Raw genomic sequence first — 20,101 nt, 5'->3', positions numbered from 1 at the left:
CCATCTAAGAAAGATATCATTTTGGGACAATCAGATACATTTGATTAAGAAACAGGATTGAGATAACATTAGGAATTAGTAATTTGATAAGGTAAATGTTCTTAATTTTAGAAGCTTCTTCTGAAGTATTTAGGGATAAAATGGCATGATAATTTAATTTACTTTAGAATACTTAAAAAATTAAAGTGAAGTAAAAATAGCAAAATGTTACCAACTATTAAATCTAGATGTATTTTATCACTGAAATTTTCAAGATATTGTCATATCATTTGCCTGTTAGCATTGTCTTTATTATTTGATGCACATTTTAAATTTGTATTTTGTTGCTTTTTTTTCCAACCTAAGTGTTTCATGGAGCTAAAAATTGTGCCACTTTTTGGGATATTTGCTATTCTCCCATTTTTTTCTTTCTCACTGAGGTTGTTCAGAATTACATAGTCAGATTTGGGGGATGTTTTCCTAAAAAAAAAAAAAAAAATCTAGATGCATTTAGTATTTTCTCTGTGTGAAAACTTTTTTTTTTTATTTTTTGTTTGAAAACTTTTATAGCACATGATCTTCCTCCTCCCCAATTTCTCTTTTATACAGATGACAGGGTAACAGAAGATGAACATTAAATAGTTAACATTTTAATTTTTATTTTGTTTTTAAAAGATTTTATCTATTTATTTTAGAGATAGAGAATGTGTGTGTGTGTGAGAGCAGGGAAGGGCAGAGGGAGAGAGAATCTCAAGCAGACTCCACCCTGAGTGTGGAACCTGACATGGGGCTGGATCTCATGACCCTGAGATCATGACCTGACTTGAAATTAAGAGTCAGACTCTTAAACAACTGAGCTGCCCAGGCACCCCTAGTTAAAAACTTTAAATTCACAATGTTTTCCTAGGTTCCTAAATATCTTAAGGGCACAATCTGATGAACATTACCATATCTACTAATGCTCTTAAAACAGACTATCAAATGATAAAAAACACATCTGTGTAACCAGATCCTTTCCCTTTTTGTACTTTCTGCATATATTTTAATTTTAGGACTGATACAGAAAATAGAAGCAATAATACTTTTCAACTAAACTTCCCTCTCGAAAATGAAAAAAAAAAAATACTGCAGACAACTGTCAAGAGCCTCTACATCTTAACTTACATTCCTCCAAAATTATCTTTGCCAAGAGATATTAATAGAAGGATGGGATTTGAGCCTGAGTAGTGAGCAGATCCAACTCAACTGAAACGACTGCTGCACCAAACCATGTAAGGCAGAAAGTAAGTCAGTGTCTCCAGCACAAATTTGGGTACTATCTACGTGTTAAGGAAAACACTGGGGAAAGAAGTATGTATGTGCTTATGGTCCGATATATTAATGACATATAGATTTAAAGACCCCTTGTAAGAGGGCTTGAAAAAGTCAAAATGGATGATTACAGCTAAACCCTGAAGTTAACAGAAAGAGATAAGTTGAAAGTACAATTCCTTAGGCTGTTCACTAGCAAACGTTGACAGAGTTAGCCTTGGTGATATAGATTAATGAAAAACGGAGTTATGATCTTAACAATTGGTGTATGCAAGGTTGGCTTTTTTTTTTTTTTTTTTAAGATTTTATTTATTCATGAGAGACACACAGAGAGAGGCAGAGACACTGGCAGAGGGAGAAGCAGGCTCCATGCAGGGAGCCTGACATGGGACTCCATCCTGGGTCTCCAGGATCACACCTTGGGCTGAAGGTGGCGCTAAACCGCTGAGCCACCCGGGCTGCCCAACGTTGGCCTCTTTGACAATTTACTTATAATAGAACTTCGTACACCATATAATCAATAATACTTGCTGGCCTGGATTTTAAGGAAAAGGGTAAGTCTCAAAAGATATCAATGTAATATTTTCCCAAGCTGTCCAACCCAAGAATTGATCAAGCTAATTCTTATATCAGAAAGAAAACTGATGGGGTGCCTAGAAGGCTCAGTCGGTTGAGTGTCTGCCTTTGGCTCGGGTCATGATGTCAGAGTCCTGGGATCCAGCCCCATGTCGGGCTTCCTGCTTGGTGGAGAGTCTGCTTCTCTTTGCTCCCATCCCCCATGCTCATGCACGCTCTCTCTCTCTCTCTCAAATAAATAAATAAATAAATAAATAAATAAATAAATAAAATCCTTTAAAAAAAGATAACTGAAAAGCTCTGCTAGCTTATAGCTTATTTAGCTTCATCAGAGGCAAGAAAGAAGCCCAGAGAACTATAAGACAAAATTAATATGAAGAATCTGTATGATGAAAACTCACAATAAGACATAAAAACTCAAAATTCAACATACAGTAGTTAAAATGCTTTTTTAAGGTCCAGTTATGCTCACACAGATATAAGAAGCAATTAACTTTGATGTGTTATGGTACAGTGGAACGGACTAATTGCAAGAAGACACATATATAAATGTCAGATCATTATTCTTTAAGGAAACCAGGCCCTAGGACACTTGCACATCTGTAAACTATTTGAAGCACCAATATATTTCTGATTGAGGAAGGACATGCTGAAGAAAAGTCAACTCAATTTTTTATCTTAGCGCCCCCCCTCATACAGGTTTGCAGAGCTGTGCCCTATCATTGAAAAGCTAAGATCTTATCTCCTGACTTCCTCTCACCTTCTTTTGATCTTGAGCTGGTGCCCCCAGTCACTCCATTAGAGAAGGCAGCTGGCTCACATCACTGTAGACTTTCCCACAGCTAACCTCTGATCTGAAGGTGTTTGTAGATACAATGATGAAACAACATTTATTTTTCCCTCCCAGCAAAACAAATAACACAACAACATAGGGGGACAGTTTGACCTAGTAAGAATTTTAATCAGAATTTTAGTCCTCAGATTCACTGCATGGAGGGACAGAAAGAAAAGGCATTAGGTCTGAAAGTAGGGAAGCAAAAAGGGGTATAGACGGCTGGCAGAAGAGTAAGGCAGGTTCCAAATATCAGGGTTAATTCCAAGTGAACTGATAATACTAAATTGAAAAGGACTTTTTAGTGTGTCTTTGCAGTAAAAGTGAGAAAAGAAAACAAGCACGTCCCCATCTGTGCTGCCCCAGGGCGCCACGTACTGAGTTCACAAATCTAATGAAGCAGTCAGGTTAAAATCCAACTGCAGAGTGGATGTGACGTGTGGAGAACAGCTAGGGTTAGAATAGAGAAGCAGGGCGGTTCCTAATGCAGGTGATTATCCATGTGATAATCATTATATTTACAGGCTTTCCATTTTAGATCTGACATCAAAAATCACAAAGGAGGAGGGATTAAGGAAATAAACAACCGACAGAGGCTTTCCTGCTCCCCTGAGAGTGTAGCACTTTCATTCATGCATGACAAGCAACAAAAGCAAAACCAAACAGGCCAGGAAAGAGTATTTCTGAGAAGGCTGGATTTCACATTAACACTTCTTTCCATTTTGATAACTTTCACTATTATTCAGTTTCCTAGACAGGTCACATTTTCAGAATTAGTTCCCATTGTTGGCTGTGCTCTAATACAGTATCATTTTTGGTTTACAATGAATGATACTCACATAATATGTCTTTTACAACAGCAAAGTCATTTTTTCCTTCCTGGAATCGAGTGTTGTGAATAAAATGACATATAATTAAAGTCTCAGACTCTCATCTATTTAGGATTTGCAGTAGGCTTGCTGCTTCATCGGCCAGGCTAAAAGAGTGCTAGTGAAACAACCACCAAATATGGGTTTTAAGGTTTAAAAAAAAAAAAAAAAAGAAGCTGAAATTCATGGTTAATGAAAACTATGGAATACTTAGATTACGAGCTATTTAAAGGGATTAGCAAGCCACTATTAGAAAGCACAATCCTCAGACTATACAGAAAGGAAGGAGAAACTTGGGTGCATGTTTGTGTTTATCAAAGAGCTATTTCCTTTATATTCAATTGAAGAGAAAGCTGGGTTTTGTTTTTGCAGTTTGTCTGATAATGCTGCAGTTTTAATTTATAAAGTAGAATGATCTATAAACAATATTAAACTAAAATCATAAGTTGTCCATATTCTTATTTTAATTCCAATTGTTTTTTACTAGTTATATGGAAATACAGATGATTTCTGTATATTGACCTTGTACCCTCTGACTTTGTGAAATTTACTTTTTAGTTGTAGGAACTATTATTTAGCTTCTGTTAAGAAAGATAGTTTTCTATGGTCCTATTAAACATATCATGAAGTTATTTTGAGAAGTTAGCAAATGGCTTTAAAAACAAAATTTACCTCTCTTTTGCCCTTGCCCTTGCACTTCCTGCTCTGTACCTGAAGTCACTGAACCCAGCTAGAACCATTACCTGCTTGCTAATGTTACCACTATTTTTGATCTCAGATATGAGGGGTCCTGGTATAGGTTGAAACTTCATGGAATGAAACAAAAAAGGAGAAAATCCAACTCAGGACCAAAGAAAGGTAACTTCTGACTGTCTACAGAAAGTAAACCATTCATCCCAAATAAACTACTTTGTTGCTCCAAAGCACGGGAGAAGAAGAAAATTCCAAGAGGAGAGGAGGGGGATGCTGATGGTTCTTACTCAAGTCACAGGAGTTCAGAGATTTGGGAAAAGCCAAGGGTAAATGGAGCCACCAAACCAGTTATGTTTTTACTTTGTTATCTCTCCATTCAACATGTTATCTCTGCATTCTCCTACGTATAGTTTAGGCTAACAGATACTATCAACTTAGATGTGTGTCACTATGATAGATATTGCAGACTTCACAATGGTATTAGACTTTGATTCCATAATATTTGAAACAATGCTGTAAATCCTAAATGGTATGGTGTAGGTGAGAGCCTAAGAATGTTATCTTTCTATAAATAAAATTCACATATTTGTATACATATTTAGATGCATAATGCTCTCTTCGAATGGCCTTAAGATAGTACTGGTCAGTGGGCCAAATGGAAAGAGTACAGGGGTGGGGGCACCTGGCTGGCTTAGTCAGTGGAACCTGTGGTTCTTGATCTTGGGGTGTGAGTTTGAGCCCCACATTGGGTGTAGATATTACTTAAAAAAAAAAGGAAATCTTAAAAAAAATAAAAAGAGTACAGTGTTTAGACTCAGAAGACCTACACTAAGGGTGCAGTGTTCTTTTTTTTTCTTTTTTAAGATTTTAATTATTTATTCATGAGAGACACAGAAAGAGAAAGGCAGAGACATAGGCAGAGGGAGAAGTAGGCTTAACCGCTATGTCTCTGCCTCTCTCTCTGTGTGTCTCTCATGAATAAATAAATCTTAAAAACAAAAAATAAAAACAAAAATCCTTACAGAAATCAAATCAAAGTGTGGTCAACACATCAATTTTAGGGTGAGCAAAGATACATACTTTCAAAATGGTTTTGCATAACTGATTATGGTTAACCATTTCTTCTACACAGATAACTGGGATATACTATTTTTCACATAAGATTTGTTTTTTGGCATCAGGTTTAGTTTCAATTTACAATGTCTTTTATTATCCTTTTTTTTTTTAAAGGGTTTTATTTATTTATTTATTCATGAGGACAGAAAGAGAGAGGCAGAGACATAGGCAGAGGGAGAAGCAAGCTCCATGCAAGAAGCCCGATGTGGGACTTAATCCTGGGTCTCCAGGATCACACCTCAAGCCGAAGGCAGATGCCCAATTGCTGAGTCACCCAGGCATCCCTGTCTTTCATTATTCTGAAGCAATGATTACCTTACTGAGAATAGAGTATGATATTTAAGTAGTGCCAGATCCTCAGGTGAGAAAAATATTTTTGAGTCAAAGTCTAATACTATTATAAGGTCTGCAACAACTGTAGCAGTGATACACTTATAAGTCATGCTGATATTTAATAAAAAACTACCTGCTGTTTATTTCTTTTCATACAATATATCATAAAGACTTATGTTGCTTAAGCTTTTAAATATTTCCTCATGCTGTCCTTCAGACTAAGAATTACCTTTTCTTTATGTTATCTAAAAAATCATTTATATATATTTACAGCACTCCATTAAAATTATACTATTTTTAATATACTAGTTTTGAAGAGGAAAAGTAATTTGAAAATAAAGTAAAAGAAGGGTAGAGAAAAATCATTAAGTAAAATATGTGCTTGGGAACTGCTTTTTAAAATAAGTTTTATTCACAAAAATTTCTGTACTGGCTTTTCCAAGAAATATAACACAACTTTGGGGGGATTTTCAACCTGTGCTCTGACATTTATTACCATATGCTTCCTGTCTGCAGAATGCTGAATAGAAATATTATTTAACATTTATGGAGTGCCAAAAACTCAGTGGGGCAAAGTATAAGCTATAAAGACATTCATGGCCCCTATCCAATAGGTTTATAATAAAAGTTACATAGACAGTATATAAATTATACCTCAATAAACATGACTGAAAAAAAAAAAACATTAGCAGTCAAAACACAAGCGAAAAAAATTAGGTTTAGCTTAGGACATACCTAACCCTTTCACAAAGTGATTTATTAGCTGATGAGTCTATTATAGCAAAGAAAGTTGTTCATTCCCACCTTAAAGCATATTTAATGGTGGTAACTAAAGGAAAACAAAGTTAGGAAAAGTACTTCAACAAAATTTGATTGACTAGCTATTTGGGTAAATTCTAGAATAACCCATGTTTTTCAGTTACTGAAGAGGAGAGATGATAGCATAAGAAAAATCTCAGACCAGTGAGCCTCTTATTGGATACTGTATTTCCATTTTTAATGAGACAAGACATGCTTGGCGCAAAGGAAACACTCAACAAATGTAAATTATTTTCCTTACCTCATTTGATCCTCATAAAAATCCTCAAAATAGGTTTCTCATATCACAGATAAATATCTGAAGGTTCAGAGAAATTAATGTATGTCCAAGACTATATAGCAGTAATTGTTATAGGTAGCACTTAGATCTGAGCCTTCCTAAATGGTTTGTGCTGGTTTTCTACTGATTAACTATTTCAGCTTTTATATGTCTAAAACAAAAGTCTTTGTTTTCTTTCTTTTCTTTTCTTTTCTTTTTTTTAAGATATTTTTGCTAGGTATATAACTCTGGGTTGTCAATTTTTTTTTCTTTCAGTGCTCTAAGGTCTGTCTAGCTTGCACTGTTTCAGATGCTAAGACTGCTGTCATTCTAATCTTTGTTTCTCTGTATATAATGTGTCTTAAAAAAAAATCAACCTGGCTGCTTTTAAGATTTTATCACTGACTTCATGCAATTTCATTATGATGTTTCTTGGTATGGTTTTCTCCATGTTTTTTCTGCTTGTAATTTGTTGCGTTTCTTGGATTTGTGAGTTTATAGTTTTCATCACATTTGGAACATTTACAACCTTTATGACTTCAAATACTTTTTCATTCATTCTCCTCTTTCCCAAGACTCCAAATATGTATATCAGATCACCTGATATTGTCCCACAGCTCATTCATGCATGGTTTGTTTTTTCAAAGACTATTATTTTCTGTCAGTGTTTAATTTTGAATAGCTTCTGATGCTGTCCTATAGATCACTAGTTACTATTTTTTTCTTCTGCAATGTCTATTTCATCCAGTGCATTCTTCCTCTCTGGAAGTTCAATCTTTATACATACATACAAATACATACATATATATGTATATATGTATATAGTCTCTTCTTAAGGCTTATGCTTTATCTTCTTGAAATACAGAATATATTTAAAAATGTTAATCTTTGTCAAATAATTCCAACATCTGTGCCATTTCTAAACCTGTTTCTATTGATTGATGTTCTTCCTCATTTTGGGTTGCATTTTCCAGCATCTTTGCCTCTCAATAATTTTGACTGGATGCCAGACATTATGAATTTTACGTTTTGGGGTGCTGGATATTTTCTACTACTTTACACATTTTTGAGGTTTATTCTGAAATTCAGGTTACTTGGAAATAGTTTGATCCTTTCTAGGCTTAGTTTTAAGCTTTGGTAGGTTAAATGAGAGCAGCCTTTAATCTAGAGCAAACCTGGTACCCTATTGATATAATCTTTTTGACTACTCAATAAAACAACCCATTCATTAGCAGTTTCTCCACTCTGGCTAGTGGGGACAGAAACTGCTATCAGCCCGTGTGAACTTGGGAGAATAATCTCTCTGCTTCTTTCCAATGTTTCATCCTTCACTTTGTATACTTTCCTCATACACATATCCTGATCAGTATTCAGCTGAAGACTCTAGGGAACTCTCTGCAGATATTTAGTGTGTGTGCCTTATCTCTGTACTTTTTTCTGGAATTCTTTCCTGTAAATTTTTTAGAAAGATTTTATTTACTTATTTATTCGGATAGACAGTGAGAAAGAGAGAGAGAAGCAGAGAAGCAGCAGGCTCCCCACAAAAAGCCCAATGTGGGACTCGATCCCAGGACTCCAGGATCACGCCCTGGGCCAAAGGCAGGGGCTCAACTCCTGAGCCACCCAGGCGTCTCTCTTTGCTATAAATTCTAGCCATCTTGGCATCCTTCAGTGCTTAACTCTTTCAGTTCAGTTGGACCTCTAGGTTTGGGAGCCCCTTCTCACATTGTAGACTAGAAACTCTGTCTAAATGGAATGCTATGGCAATTGTAGGATTTTCTCATTTGTTGACCTTCTCTGAGGGATCACTGTCTTGTGCTGCCTGTTGTCTAATGTCTGGAGACTGTTGTTTTATATATTTTGTCTGGTTATTTAAGGAAGAAGATAAATCTGGTCTCGCTTACTCCATTAGTCCAGCAGAGGTTCAATGTGGATCCGTCTTAAAGTACATATCTTAAAATATCCTGGCACGTTAACAAATCTGCAGTTCTCCATTTATTGGTTAAAACAGTTTATGACCAAGCCAAAGACAAATCAGATTGATCACTTATCCTAAGCATCTCATACATTGCTTTTTGCATATTATTGTACAAAGGATATGGTTCCTATACTTGGAGCTGCTGCATTAAATCATAAACACTCTATCAGTAATCTATAATTGAAGCCCTCTGAAGAATAACTCTAGTTCTAAACCCATTTTTACTTTACATATCCTATATAATTGTCATTTTCTTGCTATATATATATGTATATATATATATATATACACATATATATTTAAAGATTTTATTTATTTACTCATAGAGACACAGAGAGAGAGAGGCAGAGACACAGGCAGAGGGAGAAGCAGGCTCCATGCAGAGAGCCTGATGTGGGACTCGATCCAGGGTCTCCAGGATCACACCCTGGGCTGCAGGTGGCGCCAAACCGCTGCCACCGGGGCTACCCCTCTTGCTTTTTTTAGATTACCAACTAGAAAGCTCCAGGTAGGTAATTAACATCTTTCTTTTTTAATTTTTATTTTTATTGATTTTATTTTTAATTTTCAAAGATTTTATTTATTCATGAGAGACACACAGAGAGAGAGGCAGAGACAGGCAGAGGGAGAAGCAGGCTCCATGCAGGGAGCCCAATGTGGGACTCGATCCCAGGACTCCAGGATCATGCCCTGGGCCGAAGGCAGGTGCTCAACTGCTGAGCATCCCCATCTTTCCTTTTTTTAAAAAATGTTTTCCCTGATCCTCTCTTTCACCCAATAGAGGGATCTATTATAATGTATGATCAATACTTTGTGCCCAAGTTCCACAGCCTGTAAGACAAATTCAGCCCATTGCCTGTTTTTATAAATAAAGTTTTACTGGAACACAGCAATGCTCATTCATTTACATGTTGTCTAGGATTGTCTCTGCTTATTACCACAGCGGAGTTAACTAGCTCAACAGAGACCATACTAACTGGACTTCTACAGAAAAAGTTTGCTGACCCCTGAGTTATGCTATTAGGATATTTATGTATTTTTTTCTTAAGTTACCAATGAAGAATTGAAGGCCCTATGGAGAGTAGGCTCTAGCTTATTAGCCTTAAGATAAGTAAAATGTGCATCTTTTGACAGGTCTTATTTCTTTCAATCACTGGGAAAAAAAAACCAACAACCTAAAACTCAAAGCACCTATGTTAAAAAAAAAAGGACAATAAAAGTCAGCTAAATAACCAATTCTTATGAACTTAGATAAATATACATGCAGGTCAACAAGAAAGGCATTATGGACCCCATGCTAAGCATTAGACAAAAGGAAGATCTCCAGTGGGGAGAGATTAGCATTCTTGTTAACTGCCTAAGGATTCTCTCAGTTCAAAGGTGTACCAATATCCTTTATATTTTCCATATTCCATGCATGATCCTTCCCAATCCCAAACTGTCAAGTTGTGATACCACTGCTTATAAAGCCCATTCCCTGGGATCATGCTAATGGCTCAACTTATTCTAGTTTGGAAGTTGTAAAAAAATAATTTTTAGAAAGTAGGTAAAAATAAAATGCAAACAATACATAAAACACAGATTTGGACAACTGGACAGGCAGAGTTGTTTTTATGAACCTTACTGTGAGCAAAGTGGTGAGGGTAAGGTGTGAGATATGTCAGAAGAATACAGAGATCATCAGTTTCTAGTTGTTTTGATCTTAGGTTTGGACCTATCACAAAAACTTCCCTACTCCTTGGATCTCCTGTCTGCTGAGGAAGACGACAGAATATTAATATTCATAGTCCAAAATGTTACTAGACTAAGTAAAAAAAGGAATTTATAGGACTACATTGTGATTTAATAACAAAATATAGTAAAAACAAAAAAGCATCTAGTCTCCTCTCTCTAGTAGAAAAAAACCAACCAAACAAGAAAAACATAATTTCTCCTCAGGTCTGAATTTTAACCTATGGATATGTATATAAAACATCACATTCAAATATCCAATAAGCAATATTATTACCAATAACCAGTATCATTTCCTTCCTTCTTGCTAGCTGACAGATAATAATTATGTGTGCTTTAGAAAGAAGTCCAACATATAAACAAACTTAAAATTTCACAATGGCCATTGGGAAGTAGCTAGGATAACATGGAAGTAATGATCAACAAAGGTCTCTTCAGGAAAAAAACAAAAACTACAAAGAAGTCAAAGAAAAAAATCCAATATGCATGAAAAAGAAATTAGCCAAGTGCACAAGTCAGGCTATTAAAAAAAAAATCACAGAAAAATGGTAGAAAACACTCAACAGAGAATGTAGCAGGGTACTCAATAAATGTTAGATGGAAAGTGTGATTTCACCTACCCTTGCTATATGAAAAAGAAATAGGTTTAAAAAGATTAATATTTCTGAAAAGCTCATATTGCATCTGATAATTAAATGGGAGACAATTATTTTAGTCTAAAAACTAGAATTCAAGAAATGTCTATCTTTTTACCTCTCGTCAGAATCTGGAAGAACACATTATCCAATCTTAGTGCTTGCCTGTGGAGTTTAGGAGTCTCCATGACAAAGGATGAGTTTTCATTGGGTATCAACAACACATTGGTAATTGAAGGTAATACAGCACAGAGCTAGTAACAAAATACTGGCATTTTTATTACACTGAATGTTATAAAGTGATTGGGCTAACATGGGATTTTGTTAACAGCAATTTTGACTTATTGTACATTGTATTACAAGTTGGCTTCTATATACATCCATTTCAGAGACTGTGTTCTCACTAATCTTAGCCTTTCCTCTTGACTTTTTTGAATAGGACTTAATTGCTTTTCTTGAGGAAAGAAGGATTTCTGCATAGTGTAAAGTTTAGTAATAATTATTTTAAAAAATAAAATGAGTACTCATTTCCTTCTAGTCTTTCGGAGGGTTAGTTTCAATCTCTCCAAATATCTTTGCATTGCCAATTTCTTCATTTCTTGAGTAAATATTTCACCTCCTTTGGGTCTTTGGACAATTTCCCCCAACTTACTCCTGTACATTCAAATTCTTTTTGTTTGGATTTCCCAATTTCAATGCATAATTTAATAGATGAGAAATGAGACTTAACTGATATTTCAGAGTTTGAATTTTCTACACTCTCCTAGAAATTCTCCTCCCAACTTTTTGGTTACCTATCCTCTTTCCCTTCCTTTTTTAAAAAAAGATTTAATTTATTTTAGAGACAGAGAGATAGTGGGGGGAGGGGCAGGAGGAGAGGGAAAGAGCATCTCCAGCAGACTCCAGGCTGAGCCGGAACCTATGCAGAGCTCAATCTCATGACCTTGAGATCATGACCTGAACTGAAGTCAAGATCAGGGGCTTAACTGAGCCACCCAATCACTTCTTTCCCTTTCTTCTCTTATTTTAATGTTGCTTATCGTCTTTCTCATTGGTTAAATTCCCTAAAGACAATTTTTCTCTAGAATTCAGTTACTGATTTTCTGATCTGTTCTCTCTTTACATTTTTGGGAGGGTAGTTTCCTTTACTACTTTGATTTACTATCATCATCATATATTCTGTCTCACTTTCAGAGTTCCTTTGACACTTTCTCTTTGCCTCTGATGGTTTCAAATTCTACCAACTATAAGGCCTATAATATCTGGAACTCTGTTTCCATTCCTACCAACACAACCCTAGGTCAGTCCTGTACTACCTCTTGCCTAGATTATATAGTCACTTAACCAGTCTTTAGTACCAGTGACTCTCAGCTTGAATGTATCCTTGCACATGACCATTAGATTCCAGCATTAGATTCCTAAATATCAACTTCAATTAGCCTTTGCCCAAAAAGCTATCTACTACTGCTTCCTGATAAAAGTCCTAGTTCCATAGCCTAACTTTCAAAGGTCCTCCATAAAGTGTCCCTACTTTTCCTGTCTAGCCTGATCCTTTACTACTCCCTTATACATGTACCAGATGCCACTCAAACTAGAATACTTGCTATTCTCTGAACATGCCCCAGGCTTTTTTGCCTTCATGCTACCTTGCACATGTAGGCACTAAATGAATTAGAATATCCTTCAACCACCCTTGTCAAAATCCTACCAATCCCTCCAGGGTTAGTTCAGCCATCTTCTGCTTAATGGAAGCCTTCTTGAATTGTTCATGGTCTCTTCTTTCCCTATCTCCAGAAGTGGCTTTCTGCATTGCAGAAGAGTTTTGTGCAATTTGTAAAGATTTTTCTTATGGCAATTATGTGCATACTGGAAACACCGTTATTTGTATAGACAGTTTATCTCTCCTACTAGATTATAAATTCTTAGTGCAAAAATTCTTTCTCACTTTGTATCCTCAAAGCATCTAACATATTGCTCTGCACAGGATAATAAATCCTTGTTGATTTATCAAATGATAAAGACAAAGCACTTGCCTACATTAAGCAAAGAAGAAATACCTCTGCAGTAGATTTATGTTGACTTGATTTCTTGTGTTCATACTTTGTTTTGGGGATCAGAGTTCATTGACTTAGTGCTTTGTATATGCCTCTATTATGCTATTTCTTGCATCACGTTATAATTTATTTACATGGTCTATTTTCTTTCCTAGTTTATGAGCTTCTTGAGAACCGGGTTTTATATCTTATCCTAGGACCCTGTCTTGCATGTAGTATGATTAATAAATGTGCACTGGAATCAGTTAAACTGATCAAAAGAATGTTATTTAAAAAGGGAAAAGATCTTTGTATGTATGAGTATTGAGATTTTCAAGAATGAGATCTAAAATTTGGCTAAATATTTCATAAACTGCTGGTCTGCTCTGTTCTGTGACAGTATTTATACAATTCATATCTTGGCCATATCTGCAGTTGTCCTGCTCTGGAAAGTTACCATAAAGGATGTTGGCATTTGCCTCACTTCCAAGTAATACACAAATAATCAGGGTGATAGTTTTCCTAAAAGAATATCCTATTCTGAATTTTATTTTACTTAAAAATATTTTATTTATTTATTCATGAGAGACACAGAGACAGAGAGGCAGAGACATAAGCAGAGGTTTGCCACAGGGAGCTGATGTGGCACTTGATCCCAGAACCCTGGGATCACGACCTGAGCCAAAGGCAGATGCTCAACTACTGAGCTACCCACGTGCCCCTTATTCTGAATTTTAAAACTATAATTATATTTCAAAGATATATAGAGCCCAGACATCACTGGAAGATACTGGGTATCAGAGTACAATATAAAGATAAGTGTCAAAAGATTTATGATAGAAGTGGGCAAGAACAGCAAAAAAACAAACGAACAAGTTAACTAAACAAAAAGCATAAAACACCCTACATACAGATTAACTAACGGGGTAAATAGTAAACATGATTCAGTCTGAGGACTTGGTAAGTTACCAACTAAGCACTTTTATGACAAGCTACTATTTTACTTTGCTGACATGCAAGATAATTAGAAAATTTACAGTATGTAAATTTAGATTTACATTTAGACTTCTGTAAATGTAAGTTTACATTTCTAAATGAGCTTATAACCAGCAATAAGTTACTATGGTACACTTCACAAATTTAAAATGAAGCCTTTCTATTTTCTCCAGTAAATAAATCCTAATATATACTTGTAGGACTTCTCTTGGTTGTGATGATCTGGGCAGATTTTTGATTATCTGTTGTAGGAATAAAAAAGGGTGGTAATAACTATCTTCCATCTGTTTCAAGAACTTTAGCAACCAATGAACATATTAGATATCACTTATTTCCACGGTTATATGGCACCCTGCTAAACTCATCTGATTAACCAAAAATAAGAATAATTAAGATGAAAGCAAAAACTAAAGTCCGAGTGTAGCAGGCTACGATTGAAATTAAAAGGAAAGAGAACAAAAGAAGGCTTTATAGTGGAAGGGAATTTTTTTTTTTTTTTTAAGTAAACCCTGCCCCACCATGGGGCTTGAACTCACAGCCCCAAGATCAAGAGTTGTATGCTCTACTGACTGAGCCAGTCAAGTGCTCCAGAATTTGATATAAACCTAGAAAGATAGGTAAAAATCTAGGTGAAGACATAATAAAGAAGGACACAAAGGTATAGAAAATGAAAGATGTATTCTGAGAATAGCAAGTGGTCCAATTTGGCTGGATCATAAGGGATGAGTAGAAGAGCAGAAAGCACTAAGATTTGAAAGGTAGTGTTAGTCTTTAATAAGTTAGGACAATGGATTTATTAATTCATTTAATTATGTGGTAGGCAGATTGAAGAGGTGAGAGATAATTAAGGTTTTTGAGCAGGTAAGTGGCATAGTTAGGACCACATTTTAGAAAGATTAGCTTACATAGCAGTATTATGTGGACTGGATAGAAAAGGGAAGACAAATGATTCTTAGATGGCAAATCAGAAAACAGATGACTAATACAAAATATTTTAACTCAAAGAATAAAGCATAGAAATGAAAAGTTCTGGGGCTCCTGGGTGACTCAGTTGGTTAAGCATCTGACTCTTAGTTTCGACTCAGGTCATGATCTCAGGGTTGTGACATGAAGTCCCACATTGGGATCCACGCTCAGTGGACAGTAGGCTTGAGATTCTTTTTCCATACCCCTTGGCTCATCCCCCTGTTCACAATCTCTCTCTTTAAAATAAATAAACAAAATCTTTAAAAATCTTTTAAAAAGAAATGACAAGTTCTAAGATACACAAAATATAATGAATTTTAGGTAAACAATCAGCTTGCTTTCCATGTTCATAAAATAATAGTATAAAAACAGTCCTAGAGCTGGAATCAAGAAACTTGATTTCCAATTCTTGCTTTGTCTCTTACTTTACCTCTCATGTGACTTTGGGCAAGACACAAACTGTCTTTCTCAGATTCCACATCTCGAGAATGAGAAGCCTCTAATAATTCCTGAAGTTCTTCTAATTCTAAAATTCAATGACCATAAAAATGACTTTTTGGAAGGTCCCTAACAACCACAGACAGCCTCCTATCAGGGAGGGTTTCAGAAGCAAAAAGTCCAGCGACTCTAACTGGCATAAATCAGTGAATAGATTTAAGTATCTGTCATTTTCTACTGCTTGTATCTTTTTGTAAATGGTAAAGTAACTTTTTAGAAGACAGTAAAAGATTCATTCCTTCTTTAAAAGCCAAAATTCAAGAAACCTTTCGCCTTATTCATGGATACTTATACCCTTGCCAAGAAAAACAAATTGTAAAATATGGAGGTTGGAAAATGTGAATCATCACTGGTATTAAAACCCACATTTAATAATTATATTGCAGTTTCAAACTACTGCTGAATCCCATTAGATTTTTAAACATAAATTCAATAATAATTTATGATTTTATAAATGGCATTTAAATGTATTCAGAAGTAGAAACAAGAACCATCTGATAGAGAAGTGATTGTGGTTAAAACGAAAAGAAGGAGAAAATAAAGACATAAGGAGGCCAGAAGGTGAAGGAGAGGAAGGAAATAGAAAGTAATGATTCTATGGCTAAAGTTAGGGAAATGCTTATAAATTTATCCTTTATGTTCTGCATTTTCTTACTTGATGGGATTCTGAATTAATAGTACAATAAAAGATGAGGCACCTGTCATTTAAGAAGAAGAAATTATTTCAGCAGAACTTTGTGCCAAGTTCTTGAGGATTTTCAGAACATATGGAAATATGCACCACATGACTGAAAATAACAATTTGGCCTTTATTCCACATCCAATTTGGATTTTATTTAACTGTCTCCTAAAATTTTTATTCCATCTTAATTTTATCATATTCATTAATCTGAAAACTAGAATTGCAAGTGGAGTCTTGTAACATTGCTCCTCTTCCTAAAACAAGGTTTATGTTTTGTTTTTGACATGACCACTTGTATAAAAGATCACCAGTATCATAGGCAGTAATCTTGAATTGTTAAAATCTTTAACTCTCATAATTCAGTTGTAGGGAATAGTTATGCAAATACTGTTTCATCAACTCAACAAGCACATGTTAAAGATACAGTAATGTTCCTGGAGCACTACTGGAGCCAGGCTGAATCCTAAGACCTAAAATTTGACTTTCCAGGCTCTAACTTTTCTCTTCTCAATCCTTTTATTTTCACCTGACCTTCAGACTTTCAGGCCTTTTTTTTTTCTTAAAGGTATATAAATGTATGTATGTATGTATGTGTATGTATGTATTTATGGGAAACACAGAGAGAAAGGCAGAGACATAGGCAGAGAGAGAAGCAGGCTTCCCGCAGGGAGCCCAATGGGGGACTTGATCCCCAGACTTCAGGATCATGACCTGAGCCAAAGGCAGACACTGAGCCACCCAGGTGTCCCAGACTCCCAGGCCTTTAAACCATATTTTAAATAATTTAGGGCGCTACAAGGTCTATATACCTTTTTTGCTCATGCTACTAAGCAATTTTCTTAGGGTCTTTGAGGACAAAATAGGGAAGGAAAAGAGTCAATCTCTCTCTTTTTAAAAAAGATTTTGTTTATTTGAGAGAATGAGAGAGAGAGCACGAGTGCATGAGAGTGCATGAGAGGAAGGGCAGAGGAGAGGGCAAGAGAGAATCTCAAGCAGACTCTGTGCTGAGTGTGGAGCCCAAAACAGGGCTCTATCCCATGACCCCAGGATCATGACCTGAGCCGAAACCAAGAGTTGGTCACTTAACTGATGGAGTCATCTAGGTGCCCCATAAAATGTCAATCTTGAAGGACCAACAGAAAATATTGAATAGAGGAAGTCATATCTAAGCTATTATAGCTACCAGCTTTGGCCAAGATTCTCACATTCCAAGACACAGCACAGCTGATGATCTTTAAGGGATAACACTGGTCTCTCTGTAGAGCTAATGGGGACAGAAGATTCAGCATGTGTGTGTGTGTGTGTGTGTGTGTGTATGTGTGTGTATGTACGCAAATGTTTTACTTTGTCAGAACCCCAAGGAGGTGAAGGAAAGTACCCCAGTAATGACATATTTAATTCCCCAGGAGAGGGATTTAAATTTGTATTTCGTTTAATTCAAGGAAAATAAGATTAAAGTGACGTGAGCTGTGTGTGGGTCATGTGAGATTAAGGAGCAAGAACACAGCAAAGACACACATACAAAAAGGCTATTTGCAAGAAAAAAATGTACATTTGACTAAATATATGATAGGATAGTGTACAAAAGTTGAGAAATATATACTAACATGGTGAAAAAATTCAGAGTAAAAAAAAAATAGAATAGGATTAGTCAGGAAAAGTTTGTTAAAGAAACAGGATTTCTGTGTTGGACCTTGAAAGAGCATCTTGGGAAGAAAAACACCAAAAGCATAAAAGCAAAAACTATTATAGGATGCTAAGGAAATCACAGGACTGGGGCACATGCACATCAAAAAGAATAGATGAGATACCATTCGTTTTCAGGTTTTGAAAATTAAAGGTAGAATGTAATATATTTTCTTTTTTTCAAATCGCTTTCCTCCAAATCTTGATGGACTCATTTAATTTAAACAGTCTTTTCTGGGAGATTTCAGAGATTCTAACTTTTGATTCTAAGCAAAGAACTATTAGAAGGCAAAGATACAGACAGCAGAGAAATGCATGGGGAAGTTGATATGTGAAACAGGTTGTTTTTCTAGACATACTTGTTAGGAAATTACTGTACAACAGTATTAACTAAAATAGTAGCTTTACAAGATTTCTTGACAGTAACCACAGTAAAATATTCACTTTACTTTGCAACTTGCCATACACAAACATTTGTATACATGCATTTATATAAATGTATATCCTTTTATCTTTTATACTTATTTCACTCAGAACTGTTAATTTTGTCTCCTAAAGTGAAAGCAAGTATGTCATTTACAAAGTAACATGGGCCTTTGAAACTCAGACTTGAGAAAGTTCCTTGAGGGGATTTTTTTAAAGATTATTTATTTATTTATTCATGAGAGACACACACACACACACACACACACACACAGAGAAAGAGAGGCAGAGACACAGGCAGAGGGAGAAGCAGGCTTCATGCAGGGAGCCCAAAGCCAGACTTGATCCTGAGTCTCTGGGATCACACCCTGGGCTGAAGGCGGTGCTAAACCGCTGAGCCACCGGGCTGCCCCTTGAGGGGATTTTATAGTGACTAGAACACAGTAAGTACTCAATATATTAAGCTATCCTTTCACTTAATAAGCACCCACTATATGCCAGGGATTGCTAAGAATTAGTAATATAGTAATATTAAGGGAGATGTTTAAAACTGTATTTTAAAGTTGGTTGGTGGTGTGGATGAAGAGGGAATCTCAAAGAGAATGATAGTTGAGGCTTAAAGAATGATTAAGAGTTAACTGGGTGAATAATACTGAATAGCGGGGAAAAAATAGGTCAAGGCAGAGGGAAGAGCATTTGCAAAGAGCTTTAGAGGACAGGAGAAAGAGTTCAATGGTTTTAAAAACTGAAAATAGGCCAATGTGGCAGGAGAATAGTAGAGAGACAGTGTTATGGATTCTGAACTTTGTTCTAAGTGAAAAAACAAAATAAAGCAAATACCCATAACACAATATAACCAAAGAAAAAATGGTATTTGTTGAATGTAAAACTAAATCCAGAAACGAAATTTAATTTTGCCCTTGACCTGGTTTGCAAGGACAGTTTTAAAGTTATAGAGCATAAAATATAATGCAAGTGTACTTGACACAAAGAACACTGATTTAATTTCTTGCCAAAGCAGGCATTTATTGAAAGCACATGTACTACACTAAAAAGGATCCTAAAATTTTATGTGCCACATTTGATAAGGGATCTAATTTATATTCTGGCATTTAGCTGGAAGCCTGGATTAGTGATGCAGTAACATAATAAAGACCTAATTTTCTCTGTTCTTTTATAGATATGTCATATTCACTTGGTCACTGGCAATTCCAATTAGCACAAACTGATGCACTAATTTTAAACAAAGGTTAAAGGTCACTGACAAGGAGAATAAGACCATCTCTAAAGAAAATGAGACAAATTGTTAATCAGTGGAAATGGATTTGCACCTATTCCAATATACTCTAGTCCTTGAATCCATCCCAAATCAGAACTTTTTTTTATTGCTTTTCTACCTGTTGTACTTACCCTAGTTGTGTACAAAGTACCTGATAGACATATTTTTAAGAAGCCTAGACTCCTTTAAAATGCCATATAGCCCTTATTTATTCAAAAAGCATTTATTAGGTATGTACTATGTGTCAGGCAATGGGCCATAAAGAAGACATGAATTGTATCTTTATACTTCTCCTGTGATGATATTCTCCACAATTAATGCTGGTGTTTCACTATCTTACTTTCCTCCTAGACTATCTATTTTGTTCACTGTTTTATCAGGAGAAGTAAGTGCTTGGCACATAGCAG

General features: G+C 35.6%; 1 protein-coding gene across 12 annotated transcripts in view; it reads right to left on the bottom strand.

The window, feature by feature from the left end:
- ADK (adenosine kinase) overlaps positions 1-20,101 on the bottom strand; it is a 505,936-nt gene that overhangs the window by 95,630 nt on the left and 390,205 nt on the right. The window lies entirely within an intron of this gene.

This window comes from Canis aureus, chromosome 4, assembly GCF_053574225.1.
Source record: "Canis aureus isolate CA01 chromosome 4, VMU_Caureus_v.1.0, whole genome shotgun sequence".
Lineage (NCBI taxonomy): Eukaryota > Metazoa > Chordata > Mammalia > Carnivora > Canidae > Canis > Canis aureus.
This window is presented reverse-complemented; position numbering and strand designations above follow the sequence as displayed.